At 42.4% G+C, this 15,649-nt stretch overlaps 1 protein-coding gene across 9 annotated transcripts in view; it reads right to left on the bottom strand.

Moving 5' to 3' along the window:
* The window catches only part of ZNF704 (zinc finger protein 704), a 164,708-nt gene that overhangs the window by 49,961 nt on the left and 99,098 nt on the right, over nucleotides 1-15,649 (bottom strand). The window lies entirely within an intron of this gene.

The raw sequence follows: 15,649 nt of genomic DNA, 5'->3' as shown, positions 1-15,649 counted from the left end.
GTTTTCAGTTTCTAGAGACCATCTTTATAGGAATGTATTCCTATGCCAGTCTATGGCAATTGCTTCATCATGCTGTTGCTGAATCAGTCTGCAGATGGCACATTCCTGACGGCTCCATGCTGCCAGATGTTATCTTGTTCTTCGGTTCTCCCATCCTTGAGGCTGTTTGGTGGATTCCAGTCTGCCCTCCGGGGGTCATCTGGTTGTCTCCACTCTGCGCATTCTTTGGCCGATCAATACTGAACTCCTAGGCTAGTACCTCCCTGATCATTGATTTATTATCCACACCAAGCATCCAGCCACATACATCCTCTATCTCTATTTTAATCACAATTGTTAACAAAGCGAGATAAATACAACAAAAGGGCAGGGAGTCTCGGTGTGCTGTTTCTGTTGTTACAAAGTATCACTTTGAGTCTCTCTCTCTGCAAGTAGTTTTTGTTACAAAGTATTGCTTTGAGAACAGACTCTGTCTTAGGATGTACTAACACAATTAGCAGCTTGCAAGTTTCACACACAGAGGGAGAGAAATAGTAAAAACAAGAGACCAAAAACCAAGAGACCTCATAATTAGTAATACCCTGGAATTTAAACTATGAGGAATCAAACTCATTTGTGATTTTAATACAGAACTTCTTTAATATGATCCAACACCTAGTCCTAGGGTTGACAACTTTCCAATCGCACAAAACTGAACACCCCAGTCACGCCCCTTCCCCAATGCCCTCCCCGTCCCTTCCCCGAGGTCTTGCCTGCCCCCCACCCCCCGCTTACTACATTCCCCCTCTCTCAATGGCTTGCTCTTCCCCACCCTCACTCACTTTCACGGAGGTGGGGCAGGGGGTTGGGATGCGGGAGGGGGTGAGGGCTCCGGTTGGGGATGTAGGCTCTGGGGTAGGGCTGGGGATGAGGGGTTTGGGGTGCAAGAAGGGGCTCCATGTTTTGGGGGGCTCAGGGCTGGGGCAAGGGCATGGGCTTGCCTCAGGTTGCCCCCGGTCAGTGGCGCAGCAGGGCTAAGGCAGGCTCCCTGCCTGTCCTGACTCCGCACTGCCTCCTGGAAGCGGCCAGCAGGTCTGGCTCCTAGGCGGGGAGGGCCAGGAGGCTCTGTGTGCTGCTCTCACCTGCAGGCACTGCCCCCCTCCCCCAGCTCCCACTGGCAGCAGTTCCCGACCAATGGGAGTGCGGAGCTGGTGCCCCCCCCCACCTAGGAGCCAACCTGCTGGCTGCTCCCAGGGCACAGTGCAGTGCCATGACAGGTAGGAGCTGGCCTGCATTAAACCCGCAGCACTGTCAACCGGACTTTTAATGGCCTGGTCGGTGGTGCTGACTGGAGCCACCAGGGTCCCTTTTCAACTGGACATTCCAGTCAAAAACTGGATGCCTGGCAACCCTACCTAGTCCACAGGACACTAGAAGATGGCAACAAAACTACTCAAGCAGAGAATCAGAAAAGAACTAGATCTGAAAGTTTGTGTCAATCACCTACTGTATACTAAAGTTGACTACTTTTAGCAAATCAGCCCAAATCAAAGGGAAAAATACTGAAATGAAAATGGGTTTGCATGAAAGATGTTGTGAACCTCTCTCTCTCTATTACCCCAGTGATTTCAACTACTCATGTGCCTAAGTGCTTTTCTGGATTGAGGCCTAAAGAAACAAAAGTAGGGCGGGTAAAATAAGCAGCACTCTCAGCTGAGTAACAGGATACCTGGAAGCACTCTTTAATTTCAAAGCTAAAATTGAGTGGGACAGTTTTTATTTTATTTTAGTTACTTGTGCTTAATTCTATTAAGTCAACACACACACACACTATTTTCACTTTATCATCACTTGGCCATTAGCTTAAAAGACTGGTTAGGTTACAGAACAGACCCACCAACCAACCAAGTAACCACCTGCTTTAAGATAAAAAAAAACATTGAAAATGTGGGGCTAGATTCAGCCCTAGAATGATCTGTAGCACAAGGGTCCACAGGGACGGTAAGTCTACCAGGGCAGGGGTTGTGACAGCTAGCTAAGGGGCCTACTGTGTGCTTACATCTTCCCAAAAGTGGGAAAAGCCTGCTGTAGCAGGGAGAGTGAGGATAACTGATTCTCAGCAGAATCCCAGGCAACTTCATTCAGAGAATTAATCTATTCAGGGGACACCATCATAGGACCTAATCACATCAGCCACACTATCAGAGGCTCATTCACCTGCACATCTACCAATGTCATATATGCCATCATGTGCCAGCAATGCCCCTCTGCCATGTACATTGGCCAAACCAGACAGTCTCTACGTAAAAGAATAAATGGACACAAATCAGACGTCAAGAATTATAACATTCAAAAACCAGTCGGAGAACACTTCAGTCTCTTTGGGCACTCGATTACAGACCTAAAAGTTTCAATTCTTCAACAAAAAAAACTTCAAAAACAGACTCCGAGAGACTGCTGAATTGGAATTAATTTGCAAACTGGATACAATTAATTTAGGCTTGAATAAAGACGGAGTGGATGGGTCATTACACAAAGTAAAACTATTTCGCCATGTTTATTCCACCCCCCCTCCCCACACTGTTCCTTGTCAACTGCTGGAAATGGCCCACCTTGATCATCACTACAAAAGGTTCCCCCCGACCCCCCGCTCTCCTGCTAGTAATAGCTCACCTTACCTGATCACTCTCGTCACAGTTTGTATGGTAACACCCATTGTTTCATGTTCTCTGTGTATATAAATCTCCCCACTGTATTTTCCATGGTATGCATCCGATGAAGTGAGCTGTAGCTCATGAAAGCTTATGCTCAAATAAATTTGTTAAGTCTCTAAGGTGCCACAAGTCCTCCTTTTCTTCATTCAGAGAGTTTCCTATATAGCCTGAATTTCAACTTAAAGCTACCCAGCTGCCTGGCAGAACCTCTCAATAAGCAGCAGTGCAAAACCTGTCTGGGCATAGTGTCCCCTGCTTGTTAAGACAGGCACGGTTTGCCTCCAGTAGCAGGGATGAATCAGGCCTCCAGAATAGGTATATATTCAGGGCTGAGCTCTTGTTCCATTTTTGTGGCTGTAAAAGTAGCTATCTTTATATTACAGGATACTTCAAATAGCACTTCCATTTACATTCTGCCAAACTACTCCAAGAGACAGACAATCAGGAAAATTTAAATGGATTGGAAACAAATTTCTGAAAACAGACTGCACCAAAACAAAACTACTGAACATCACTAGCTGTGAATTCAGCTGTCACAGAGGAACTCTATCAAAAAGCAGAGAGAAAACTCACATCTAGGTGGGAGAACCCCAAAAATTCACATTAATGAACCAATGCCAATGACTGGACTTTGCAAATCAGTCAGCAAGTGCACACACAATAAAAAACAAGGCTCATGACTCACAAAATGCACCTTGATCATTGAATTTGACAACTCTAGGTAAATTCCTATTGTTTATTATACTTCATAGCCCATTAATAAATTTACTGGCCATTAATTTTTAAAATAATGAATTACTGGTAATTAATTTTTAAACTAATCAATTCAGTATAAGGCTTTGCTATTGCATTTTTGCTGGGCATTTGGGAGAGACTACTAATTTTTGGTGTGAATTTGAAAGTATGAAGATCAGCGAGGTTCTACTGCACATTTAAAAACAGAACAACTCTCTTGGTGTTTTGGATTAGTCAATCATTATAAAGTAATTCATACTGCATACCGCACTGTTTTATGAAATGCAGGCTTTAACTCACTTCATTTGTATTCCCCTCTTCCGCCTACCCAGCCGCATTTGTGTTTGCTTTCTGTTGCTATTCTAGCAAATGAGTTTGTTGAGAGGCATCTTTATCTTCAGTGGATAGCTTATACTGGTGACTTTGCAGAAAGGGAATTGGAAACCATTTGGTTGAGCCATTAACTACAAGGCCCAAGATTTATTGTGCAATCTGATTACTTCTGTGTCAACAGAGGAAGGGAGATGGGGGGAAATTCTAGCCCAGCAGAGGAAATGCACCAGGAACAGGTGCGGGCCTTTGGGGAATGAGTTGGAGGGCAATGGATAGTAGGAAGGGAAAAATCTGTTACTTTCCCTGACCAAGGCTGTCATATTTAAAAAGAAAAGGAGTACTTGTGGCACCTTAGAGACTAACCAATTTATTTGAGCATGAGCTTTCGTGAGCTCACGAAAGCTCATGCTCAAATAAATTGGTTAGTCTCTAAGGTGCCACAAGTACTCCTTTTCTTTTTGCGAAAACAGACTAACACGGCTGTTACTCTGAAACCTGTCATTATATTTAAAAAGGGTTACTGGGATGACCCAGGCAATTACAGGACTGTCAGTCTGACACTGATTGCAGGAAAGATAGTGGAACAGCTGACACAAGATTTGATTAATACAGAATTAAAGGATGGTAATACAATTAATGCTAATCAACATGGATTTATGGAAAATAGATCCTGTCAAACTAACTTGATATCTATCTTTATTGAGATTACAGATTTGGCTGATAAAGGTAATAGTATTGATGTAATATACTTAGACTTCTGTAAGGTGTTTGACTTGGTACCGCACAACATTTTGATTAAAAAACTAGAATGTTATTAAATTAACATGGCACACATTAAATGGATTAAAAACTGGCTGATAAGTATCAAAATAAAATTGTAAACAGGGATTCATCATCAAGCAGGTCTGTTTCTAGTGGGTCCTGCAGGGATTGGTTCTTGGCCCTACACCATTTAAAATTTTTATCAATGACCTGGAAGAAAACATAAATTTATCACTGATAAAGTTTGCAGATGACACAAAAGTTGGAGAAGTGGTAAATAATGAAGAGTACACATCATTGATATAGAATGATATAGAGTGATCTAGATTGCTTGGTAAGATGGATGCAAGCAAACAATGTTTTAATATGGATAAATCTAAATATTTATCTCTGTGAATAAAGAATGTAGGTCATACTTAGGATAGGGGATTGTACCTGGGAAGCAGTGACTCTGAAAAAGATTCGGGGGTCATGCTAGATAATCAGCTGAACATAACTCTGAGTGTAATGCTGTGGCCAAAAGGGATGCATAAACAGGGGAATCTTGAGTAGGAACAGAGTTGGTATTTAACACTGGTGTGACCACTGCTGGAATACTATGTCCAGTTCTGGTGCCCACAATTCAAGAGGATGTTGATAAATTGGAAAGGGTTCAGAGAAGAGCCATGAGAATGATTAAAGGATTAGAAAACCTTACAGTGATAGATTCAAGGAACTCAATCTATTTATCTTAAAGAAAAGGTTAAGGGGTGATTTGGTTACAGTCTATAAGTACCTACATGTGCGTAACCATAAACACCCTTGTATTCACCCCTACACACTACTGTAATAATCTCTGTACAAAATATATCTTGTAAGGTATCTTTTCAATACTAATAGCTCACTGATAATAGTCTTGTATGATGTATGTATGTAGTGTGTATTAAGAGAGTTATGGATATATGCTGGTGTTATGACTAAAATGTGTTTAAGCCAGGCATATCAGGGGGAACTGGTAAACAGGTCTCCCCTAGACAAAAGAATGTATTTGCTTCTCTGACCAGCCTGGTCATCAGGCAGCAAGAAAGAAGGTACATTTACATATAAGCCGTAAACAGGGCCCTCAAACTGACAAGAGGGGGAGATTGCAGGAAAAAAAACAGTTTGCAATTTAGCAACACCAGCAAGGGAAGAAAGAGTATCCAGACTCCACGTCACCTTTCTCACAGCTTGAATAAAGTTTACTTTGAGAGGTAACCCTCAGAAGAATCCACTTCACAGGTTTACTGGTCTATAAAGACAGAGGAGCTGAAATTCAAGTGATAAGCAATGGAATCAACATTGTATACAATATTACTATATTTTAGAAGTGTATGAAGTGAGGTCTTTTCTGAAAGCTAATGACACACGGATGATTAATATAATTGTGAAATGTATGTATTAACACTGTATGAGGAAATATGGACACTTAGTGATATTATGCTTTAAAGTCTGTGTCCAAACAGGGAGAAACAGGTTCCCTGCCAGACAAGAGAGAAAGCAGCTATTTACCTCACTCCTATGAAAATGAAGCATGATGGAATCAAAACAATGGAAACCCAATTTACATACAGAGGGATTGGAAACCCACAGGAAGGGAAGAACAGCATGAGGTCATCCTGCCTCTTGAAACAATGACACTCTGGAATTTTGGAAGATAAGCAAGGACAGAAGCCGTCTTTGGCATTCATCACTAGACAGCCCAAGAGAACAGAGCTCTTGCAAACAGAGAAAAATAGGTCCTTCAACCAAGCAGAGGCTGAAGTCTCTGGAAAATAAACACAAGTAAGAAACCTGCTTAGGCAAAGATCTTTCACTTAGGAAGACAAGGGAAGCAGCTTATTGTAGGTCTGAGGAAGGTCTTGACTGAGGGAAAGTCAGCCATGACTGAAAAGAAAATTGGTGACAGGAACGATCTTGAACAAAGCCTGTACCTTGCAAGACTAAGTTTTAGACTTTTAGGTGTGTGTTTTCACTTATATTTGCTAGGAACCCTTTCTAACTTTATTCCTTTTACTTGGCACCACTGTACCTATGACCTATTGTCAATAAATCTGTTTTATATTTTACTATAAACCAACTCTGCATTTGAGGGGAAGATAATATATTTTACCCCTGTAAAGTTTATAAGCTGTGATGTGCTCTTGTGTCTTTAAATGAACAAAATAACCTTATTATTTCTCGAAATTGTCCAGGAGAGGCCTGGACATTGAAGAACACAGAGTTTGGGGAAAATTTGGGACTGGGAGTATGTTAGAGTCACCTTGCTGGTTGTAACCAAGGCTGGTGGAAGCCAGAGTGGGGCTGTAGACAGAGCTGCTGAACCAGGACTGTCTAGGACGCAGATGCTCAAGGTGTGACTTACATGCTGGTAGGCTGGTTGAGATCATCCCAGGTTGAAGCTATAGCAGCAAAGCATTGTACAGTACCCAGGCTTACAAAGCAAGTGGTGCCACAACTCCTTACTGGTCTACATTGCACCCCAGAACTGTTACAATGGGGAGCAAATTTTTGATAATAGGCTCTTCAATCTAGCAATAACATGATCAAATGACTGGAAGTTAAAGCTAGACAAATTCAGACTAAAAACAAGGTGTAAAATTTTAACAGCAAGGGTAAGTAACCATTGGGACAATTTCCAAGGATCGTAGTTGTTTTCTCCATGAATACCAACTTTTAAATCAAGATTGGATGTTTTTCTAAAACACATGGTCTAGAAATTATACTGGGGAAGTTCTACGACCTGTGTTATACAAGAGATCAGACTAGATCGGGGTCTCAAACTCGAATCACCAGGAGGGCCACATGAGGACTCGTACATTGGCCCGAGGGCCTCATCACCCCCTCACCTGCTGTCCCTGCCCCCCATTCCACCCCCGCCCCTGCCTGTGGGGTACCGCAGGGGGCTCCGGGCAGGAGGATGGGGTGCAGGAGGGAGCTCCGGGCAGGGAGTTAGGGTGCAGGAGGGAGTGCGGGGTTTGGGGTGCAGGCAGGGGGCTCAGGGCAGGGAGCTGGGGTGCAGGAGGGGTTTGGGTTCCGACCCAGCGCTGCTTACCTTGAGTGGCTCTGGGGTGGCAGGGGCACGCACCGGGGCCAGGGTAGGCTCCCTGCCTGCCCTGGCCCCGGCCCTGGCCCCGTGCAGCAGTGGGCACCCTGTCCCCGTGGCCCCGGGGGGAGGGGGAGCAGAGAACTCCGTGAGCTGTTCTTGCCTGTGGGTACCTCCCCTGAAGGTTCCCCATTCTCGGCCAGTGGGAGCTTCAGGGGAGGTACCCACAGGCAAGAATAGCTCACGGAGTTCTGCTCCCCCTCCCCCAGGGTCGCAGGGAAGCGGTGCCCGCCGCTTCCTGGAGCGGTGCGGGGCCCTCAGCACCACGGGGTTGGCAAATCTGCAGGCCGGATCCAAAGCCCTGAGGGGCCAGATCCAACCCAGAGCCGTAGTTTGCCTACCCCTGGTCTGGAGGTAGGCTGTGGATGCAGTGTGCTGGGGAGAGGATGGGGCACGGGGAGCTTGGCGGACTGCGTGGTTGAGACGCCTGGACTAGATGATCGCAATGGTCCCTTCTGGCCTTGGAATCTGTGAATTTATGAAAAGAGAAGTCATCCTGCATCTTCAGAATGTATTATCACTCCCTTGCTCCTAGTTAATGTGCAGCAGCTTGTTCAGTAAAGAAAGAGCAGTACGAATATCACACTGCCTCAATATCCCTTCCATACGATGCTGTCGTTCAAAGTATTTTTCAGGAAATCTTGCTTGACCTTCCAGAATAATCCTTTTAGCAGTGACTAATCTAACAGAAATCCATCTTGATAATGCCTTAGCTTTTATAGAACTCTTTTCATCAGTATATCTCAAAGCACTTTACAAAGGAGGTCAGTATCATCATCCCCAGTATTTTATAAGGATTCGTTTCTTTCCCAAAACATGAGACAAAATACAAACAGGTTTCAAATCTATATGGTTTCTAATTTTTATCCCAATTATAGCTGACACTTTGAACCAAATTAATTTTAGCATTCCCAAAACATGTCTTAAAGTATTGTATGTAGCCACTGAGATAACTTCTACACAGAACAACAGCATCTACCACTTAATTGTTAGTAAAATTTAAGCTATAGAAATTTGCTGTTCTATAATTCCAAAATAATATTCATTTGTTTTCTTCTCCCAAGATCCTTCAAATATTGAAAGTTTCAAAGAACAGTTAAAACCTTCTAATAAAATAGATACTGTTACAAAATATATTTTTTTAATGTTGCAAGTCTATAGTCCAGAAACTGCCAAGAAATCAAATGGCCAAGGGCCAGCTTCATGGGACTACGCACATGAGCAAGAAGACTAGGACTGGGCCCTCAGAAATGATTTGGTCAGTTTCAAAACTGACCCCAATGGTTGTTGACTGTTTTTAGCATTTAAGTGTTTTATCAAGCTGAGCCAATACATAACCAACTTTTTTGAAGCTAAAAGAGTAGTATCTAAAATATGCCACAGTTTCTAGACATAGTAACTATATGATAGCCAAGATATTTGGGCTGGTTACAGATTATGGGTGAGATTTTGTCAACCTTATTCACGTAATGTAGTACCTTACTCCTTAAATAGCCCAACTGAAATCAATGGGGTTATTTAAAAAAATAGCAGTATTCATTTGAAGAAAGGGGTAAACAGTATGTGGCCCTACAGACTTAATACAGTGGTTAATGGGTTGCAGATACTAGATACATAGGAACATAAGTATTGCCACATTGGATCAGACCTCTGGTCCATCTAGTCCAGAATCAAGTCTTATAGAGTGGCCATTGCCAGATGCTTCAGAGGAAGATACAAGAATCCCCAATAGGTAGAATCATAGGGTTAAAAGGGACCGCAAGGGTCATCTAGTCTAACCAGGACCGGCTCTAGGCACCAGCAAAGCAAGCACGTGCTTGGGGTGGCACATTTCCAGGGGCGGCACTCCGGCCAGCCTTTTTTTTCGGGGCAGTTGCACTCTCGGAGCTGCACCACTTAGACGGGGCGAAGGCCGCAGTGGGAAGGGGAAGCCCCGGCCCCGGGATGCTGAGCTGCCAGGGCCCAGCCGCTACCTGGAGACGAGAGGGCGAGTCCTGCCGGGGAGCCGGGGCTGAGCCACCTCATCTGCACACAAGGTGCTGCCTTGTGCCACCCCTTATCTCGGGGCTTCTCTGTGTGGGCAGGCGGGGGAGGGGGTATAGCCCCTGCAGGCGCTGGGAGAAGGTGACATCACTCCCTCCACTTCCAGCGCCGCCTGCGAGCCCCAGCCCCACCTGAGCTTGGGGCGGAAAATTTTTTGCTTGGGGCAGCAAAAAACCTAGAGCCTGAGTCTAACCCCCAGTAGATGTGGGATAATAGGTGTGGAATAATCCCCCTCAATGACTATCTCATCCTAATCACTAATAGTTGGAGATTGGTTTAAACCCTGAAGAGATATATTTATATATAGGCTCCTAAGTAAGAGAGACTGAAGTCCAGGACCTCCACGGTAGCATTCTCTGAGATACTTCCAGTTCCACACGCAGGGCCAGTTAGTCGATACTGTAGGGAGGAGGGGTTTAGATTTATTAGGAAGTGGGGAACCTTTTGGGAAAGGGGAGCCTATAGAGGGAAGATGGGCTCCACCTAAACCAAACTGGAACCAGATTGCTGGCACTTAAAATTAAAAAGGCCGTAGAGCAGTTTTTAAACTAAGGGCTGGGGGAAGGCCGATATCCCTGTGGAGGAGGAGCATGGTTCGGACAGAGACATCCCTTAGGGGAGGATCTATTAATGGAGATTCTCTATGTCCTAGTCAGGCGGAGCAGATGGAAGATAAAATATGGGTAGGACTGGATGAGAAACAGTCAAATGAAAAAGAGTCCCATTCAATTACATCACAAAATGGAAGACAGCTGAAAAGTGACAATTTTTAAAATTGATTATATACAAATGCTAGAAGTCTAAATAATAATATGAGTGAACTACAGTGCCTCGTATTTAATGAGGATATTGATATAATAGGCATCACAGAAACTTGGGGAAATGAGGATAATCCATGGGACACAGTAATACCAAGGTACAAAATATACTGGAAGCACAGAACAGGTTGTGCTGGTGGGGGAGTGGCACTATATGTGAAAGAAAGCGTAGAGTCAAATGAAGTAAAAATCTTAAATGAACCAAACTGTACCATAGAACCTCTATGGATAGTAATTCCATGCTTGAACAATAAGAACATGGCAGTAGAGATATACTACTGACCACCTGACCAGAATGGTGATAGCAACTGTGAAATGCTCAGGGAGATTAGAGAGGCTATAAAAATAAAAAACTCAATAATATTGGGGGATTTCAACTATTCCCATACTGACTGGGCACATGTCACCTCATGACGGGATGCAGAGACAAAGTTTCTTGACACCTTAAATGACTGCTTCTTGGAGCAGCTAATCCTGGAACCCACAAGGGGAGAGGCAATTCTTGATGTAGTCCTAAATGGAGCACAGGATCTGGTACAAGAGATGAATATAGTTGAACCGCTTGGTAATAGTGACCATAAAATAATTAGATTTAACATCCCTGTGGCGGGGAAAACACCACAGCAGCCCAACACAGCAGCATTTAATTTCAGAAAGGGGGACTACACAAAAATGAGGAAGTTAGTTAAACAAAAATTAAAAGATTCAGTGCCAAAAGTGAAATCCCTGCAAGCTGCAAGGCAACTTTTTAAAGACACCATAATAGAGGCTCAACTTAAATGTATACCCCAAATTAAAAAACATAGTAAGAGAACTAAAAAAATACCACCACACCTAAACAACAAAGTAAAAGAAGCAGTGAAAGGCAAAAAGGCATCCTTTAAAAAGTGGAAGTTAAATCCTATTGAGGAAAATAGAAAGGAGCATAAACTCTGGCAAGTGAAGTGTAAAAATATAATTAGGAAGGCCAAGAAAGAATTTGAAGAATAGCTAGCCAAAGACTCAAAAAGTAAAAGCAATTTTTTTTTTTTGAAGTACATCGGAAGCAGGAAGCCTGCTAAACAACTAGTGGGGCCACTGGACAATCGAGGTGCTAAAGGAGCACTCAAGGACGATAAGACCATTGCGGAGAAACTAAATGAATTCTTTTGATCAGTCTGAGGATGTGAGGGAGAATCCCAAACCTGAGCCATTCTTTTTAGGTGAAAAATCTGAGGAATTGTCCCAGATTGAGGTGTCATTAGAGGAGGTTTTGGAACAAATCGATAAATTAAACAGTAATAACTCACCGGGACCAGATGGTATTCACCCAAGAGTTCTGAAGGAACTCAAATGTGAAATTGCTGAACTACTAACTGTGGTATGTAACTTATCATTTAAATCAGCTTCTGTACCAGATGACTGGAGAATAGCTAATGTGACGCCAATTTTTAAAAAAGGCTCCAGAGGTGATCCCGGCAATTACACGTTGGTAAGCCTGATTTCAGTACCGGGCAAACTGGTTGAAACTATAGTGAAGAACAGAATTATCAGATACATAGATGAACATGGTTTGTTGGGGAAGAGTCAGCATGGTTTTTGTAAAGGAAATAGTCTCTCACCAATCTACTAGAATTCTTTGAGGGGATCAAAAAGCATGTGGACAAGAGTGATCCAGTGGATATACTGTATTTAGATTTTCAGAAAGCCTTTGACAAGGTCCCTCACCAAAGGCTCTTAAGCAAAGTACGCTGTCACAGGATAAGAGGGAAGGTCCTTTCATGGATCGGTAATTTGTTAAAAGATAGGAAACAAAGGGTAGGAATAAATGCTCAGTTTTCAGAATGGAGAGAGATAGATAGTGATGTCCCCCAGGGGTCTGTACTGGGACCAGTACTATTCAACATACTCATAAATGATCTGGAAAAAGGGGTAAACAGTGAAGTGGTAAAATTTGCAGATGATACAAAACTACTCAAGCTAGTTAAGTCTAAAGCAGACTGCAAAGAGTTGCAAAGGGACCTCACAAAACTGTGTGACTGGGCTACAAAATGGCAGATGAAATTCAATATTGATAAATGCAAAGTAATGCACATTGGAAAACATAATCCCAACTATACAGATAAAATGATGGGGTCTAAATTAGCTGTTACCACTCAAGAAAGATCTTGAAGTCATTGTGGATAGTTCTCTGAAAACATCCACTCATTGTACAGCGGCAGTCAAAAGAGCTAACAGAATGTTGGGAATCATTAGGAAAAGGACAGATAATATCATATTGCCTCTATATAAACCCATGGTATGCCCACATCTTAAATACTGCATGCAGATGTGAATCACCCCATCTCAAAAAAGATATTGGAAAAAGTACAGAAAAGGGCAACAAAAATGATTAGGGGTATGGAATGGCTTTCAAATTAGGATTAATAAGAGTGGGTCTTTTCAGTTTGGAAAAGAGTTGACAGAGGTCTATAAAATCATGACTGGTGTGGAGGAAGTAAATAAGGAAGTGTTATTTACTCCTCCTCATAACACAAGAACTAGGGGCCATCAAATGAAATTAATAGGCAGCAGGTTTAAAACAAACAAAAGGAAGTATTTCTTTACACACACAGTCAACCTGTGGAATTTTGCCAAAGGATGTTGTGAAGGCCGAGATTGTAACAGGGTTTAAAAAAAACCTAGACAAATTAATGCAGGTTAGCTCCATCAATGGCTATTAGCCAAGATGGGCAGGGATGGTGTCCCTAGCCTCTGTTTGCCAGAAGCTAGGAATGGGCAACAGGGAATGGATCACTTGATGATTGCCTGTTCTGCTCATTCCCTCTGAAGCTCCTGGCACTGGCACTGTTGGATGACAGGATACTGGGATAGCTGGATCTTTGGTCTGACCCAGTATGACTCTTGGCCTCAACTACACCCGGTTGCAATGTGTTCCACAGTCTAATTTTGTGTTGAGTGAATTGATATCTTTCAGTTTCACTGAATTTCCCCTTGTGTTGAGACGAGGAAAACAGAAGTTTCCCATCTACCTGCTCTCTAAAACTCATTATTATACTTTTTGCATGTTTCCTCTTATTCATCTCCTTTCTAAGATAAACAATCCCAATCTTTCCAGTTTCTATTCACACAAGAGATTTTTCATGAATGAATTATCTAAATTTCGCGCTAAATCCTCAAGCTAGCGAGGGATATGCTCAGTGCTACTGAAGGGGCTCAGGGGTAAGGACGTTGTAAATCACCTTTGGGTTCTCCTGATGATATGGCCGGATGGAGGACAGCTCAACAGCTGGCTGTAACACACTGCTGGGGACACCCAGAGCTGTGAGCAACTGTGTTACCGCTCTGCCTCAGCGAGAGAGAGTTTTGCTAGCCATTAGACTGTGTGTCAGCTCCCTGCCAGATCAGTCCATCTTCCCCATCAGCAAACTCCTCAAGGCTCTCACGGCCCAAATCTCACCTCAAAGCATTCCAGCCTCCAAGCTCCTCAGCAATATTTTTCTGCAATGGACAAGTCCCTATTACTGTGCATTCACAGAAGATATTAAGTTCGCTGATCTATTAAACAGTCAGTACATCACAGTTTATTAATTTAACTGGTGTAAATACACCCTCCCCTTCGAACACAGCACTGAATTGGTTTATGGCAAAAGTTTATTAACGGGAGAGCAGGGATTAAGTGATATCAAGTAAGAGAGAGAAGGTAGCGATGGTTACAAGCATCTAAATGTAAAATTACAGCTATTGCTCTACATTTACATCAGCCTACAAAGAAGAAAATTTCCACTCTCCCACTACCAACTGTGTCTCCGCTAATACAGCCAACTAAACCATGGCTTGTCCTATCCTGACTGTGGCAAAGCAGGACTTTTGATCCTATCTAGCAGTACTCTATAGAGTCAAAAAGAAGGACCACTATGAGATCTTCCAGTCTGTTCCCATGCATTTTACAGCCATTCACTGGATTGTTCCAACTACTGTAGTGTCTATCCTGCTTTTTAATGACCCCAGTGATGGTGATTTACTGATAACCTGCATTCTGTTGCCCAGCTGGACTTAGAATTGTTCCCTAATGCATTTTAGTTTGAGATGATTCATCTTTGGTTTAGGTAAAATTTTACTATAATTAAAGATGGCAAAATAATTCCTTAATTTCATTTATATTAGCATCTCAAAAGCTATTTGTTGTCATGTTCCCTTTGGAGGCCTTTCTCTTCTATATGACATAAGTTAAATTTGCAAAGCTGTGCCTTAAATTGAGCTTCCAAATCATTCCAAACAGGTAATTTGTCTGTGCAACCCCACATGCTTTATTTATAAGTCTGGATATGAAGAATTTAGCAGTGCTAGTTCTTGTTGGAGTGGTATAAAACTAAAATTCTCACGGACTAAAGAAGGGAAAATAGCATTGCGCCTTTGCTCAGGAAATAAAGAATGTAAGATGAAGCACTGACATCTGTTGAAGTTCTGGACTACACATATTCTTTTAGTGAACTTCGAGACACTATACGTAGGCATGTTACCCCATGATTGTTTTGCCAGAGGAGTGGAGAGTCTGAATTGTGTTGTGTTAAATATTTTAAGAAGGTTATAATGACTCATCTCTATGATGTGACAGTCCTAAAACATTACTCTGTGTATGCCAGCTTTTCCAGGTTCATCTTCTATTAAATATCAATTCAGCCTTAGAAAAGTTATCAACAAACTTGTGGGGCAATCAGATTAAACACAGGTTTAGTCATTTACCTTTAGTCTTATATGTGGCTACTTGTACTAATTTAAAAAAAAAATAGCAGGACATTCATTGTGACCCACTACAGGTAAGGTTTGTTGCCTGATCTTTAGATGATGTATTAATTATATTAATTTCTTAAGAATCCACAGTTATCACTTTGAGTGTGGATAGGTTCTTGTCCCATGATCAGGCCTAATATTATTTAAATTATGATATAGTTGGGAACCTGATGTGCACAGTTGCAATATTCACTATAGGAACTCTTTTATATTTATAAATATAGTTTAATAATACATTTTTCACAGTCACAAACACCCCCAACTTAGTCAGACAGGAAGAAATACTACAGAATGTACATCTGCACGTCTGTGTACTCACACAATCTCTTGCAGAACAACCTGAAATGTTAGCCATCATCTTCCTCTTC

This window comes from Chelonia mydas, chromosome 2 (genome assembly GCF_015237465.2).
Source record: "Chelonia mydas isolate rCheMyd1 chromosome 2, rCheMyd1.pri.v2, whole genome shotgun sequence".
Taxonomy (NCBI): domain Eukaryota; kingdom Metazoa; phylum Chordata; order Testudines; family Cheloniidae; genus Chelonia; species Chelonia mydas.
This window is presented reverse-complemented; position numbering and strand designations above follow the sequence as displayed.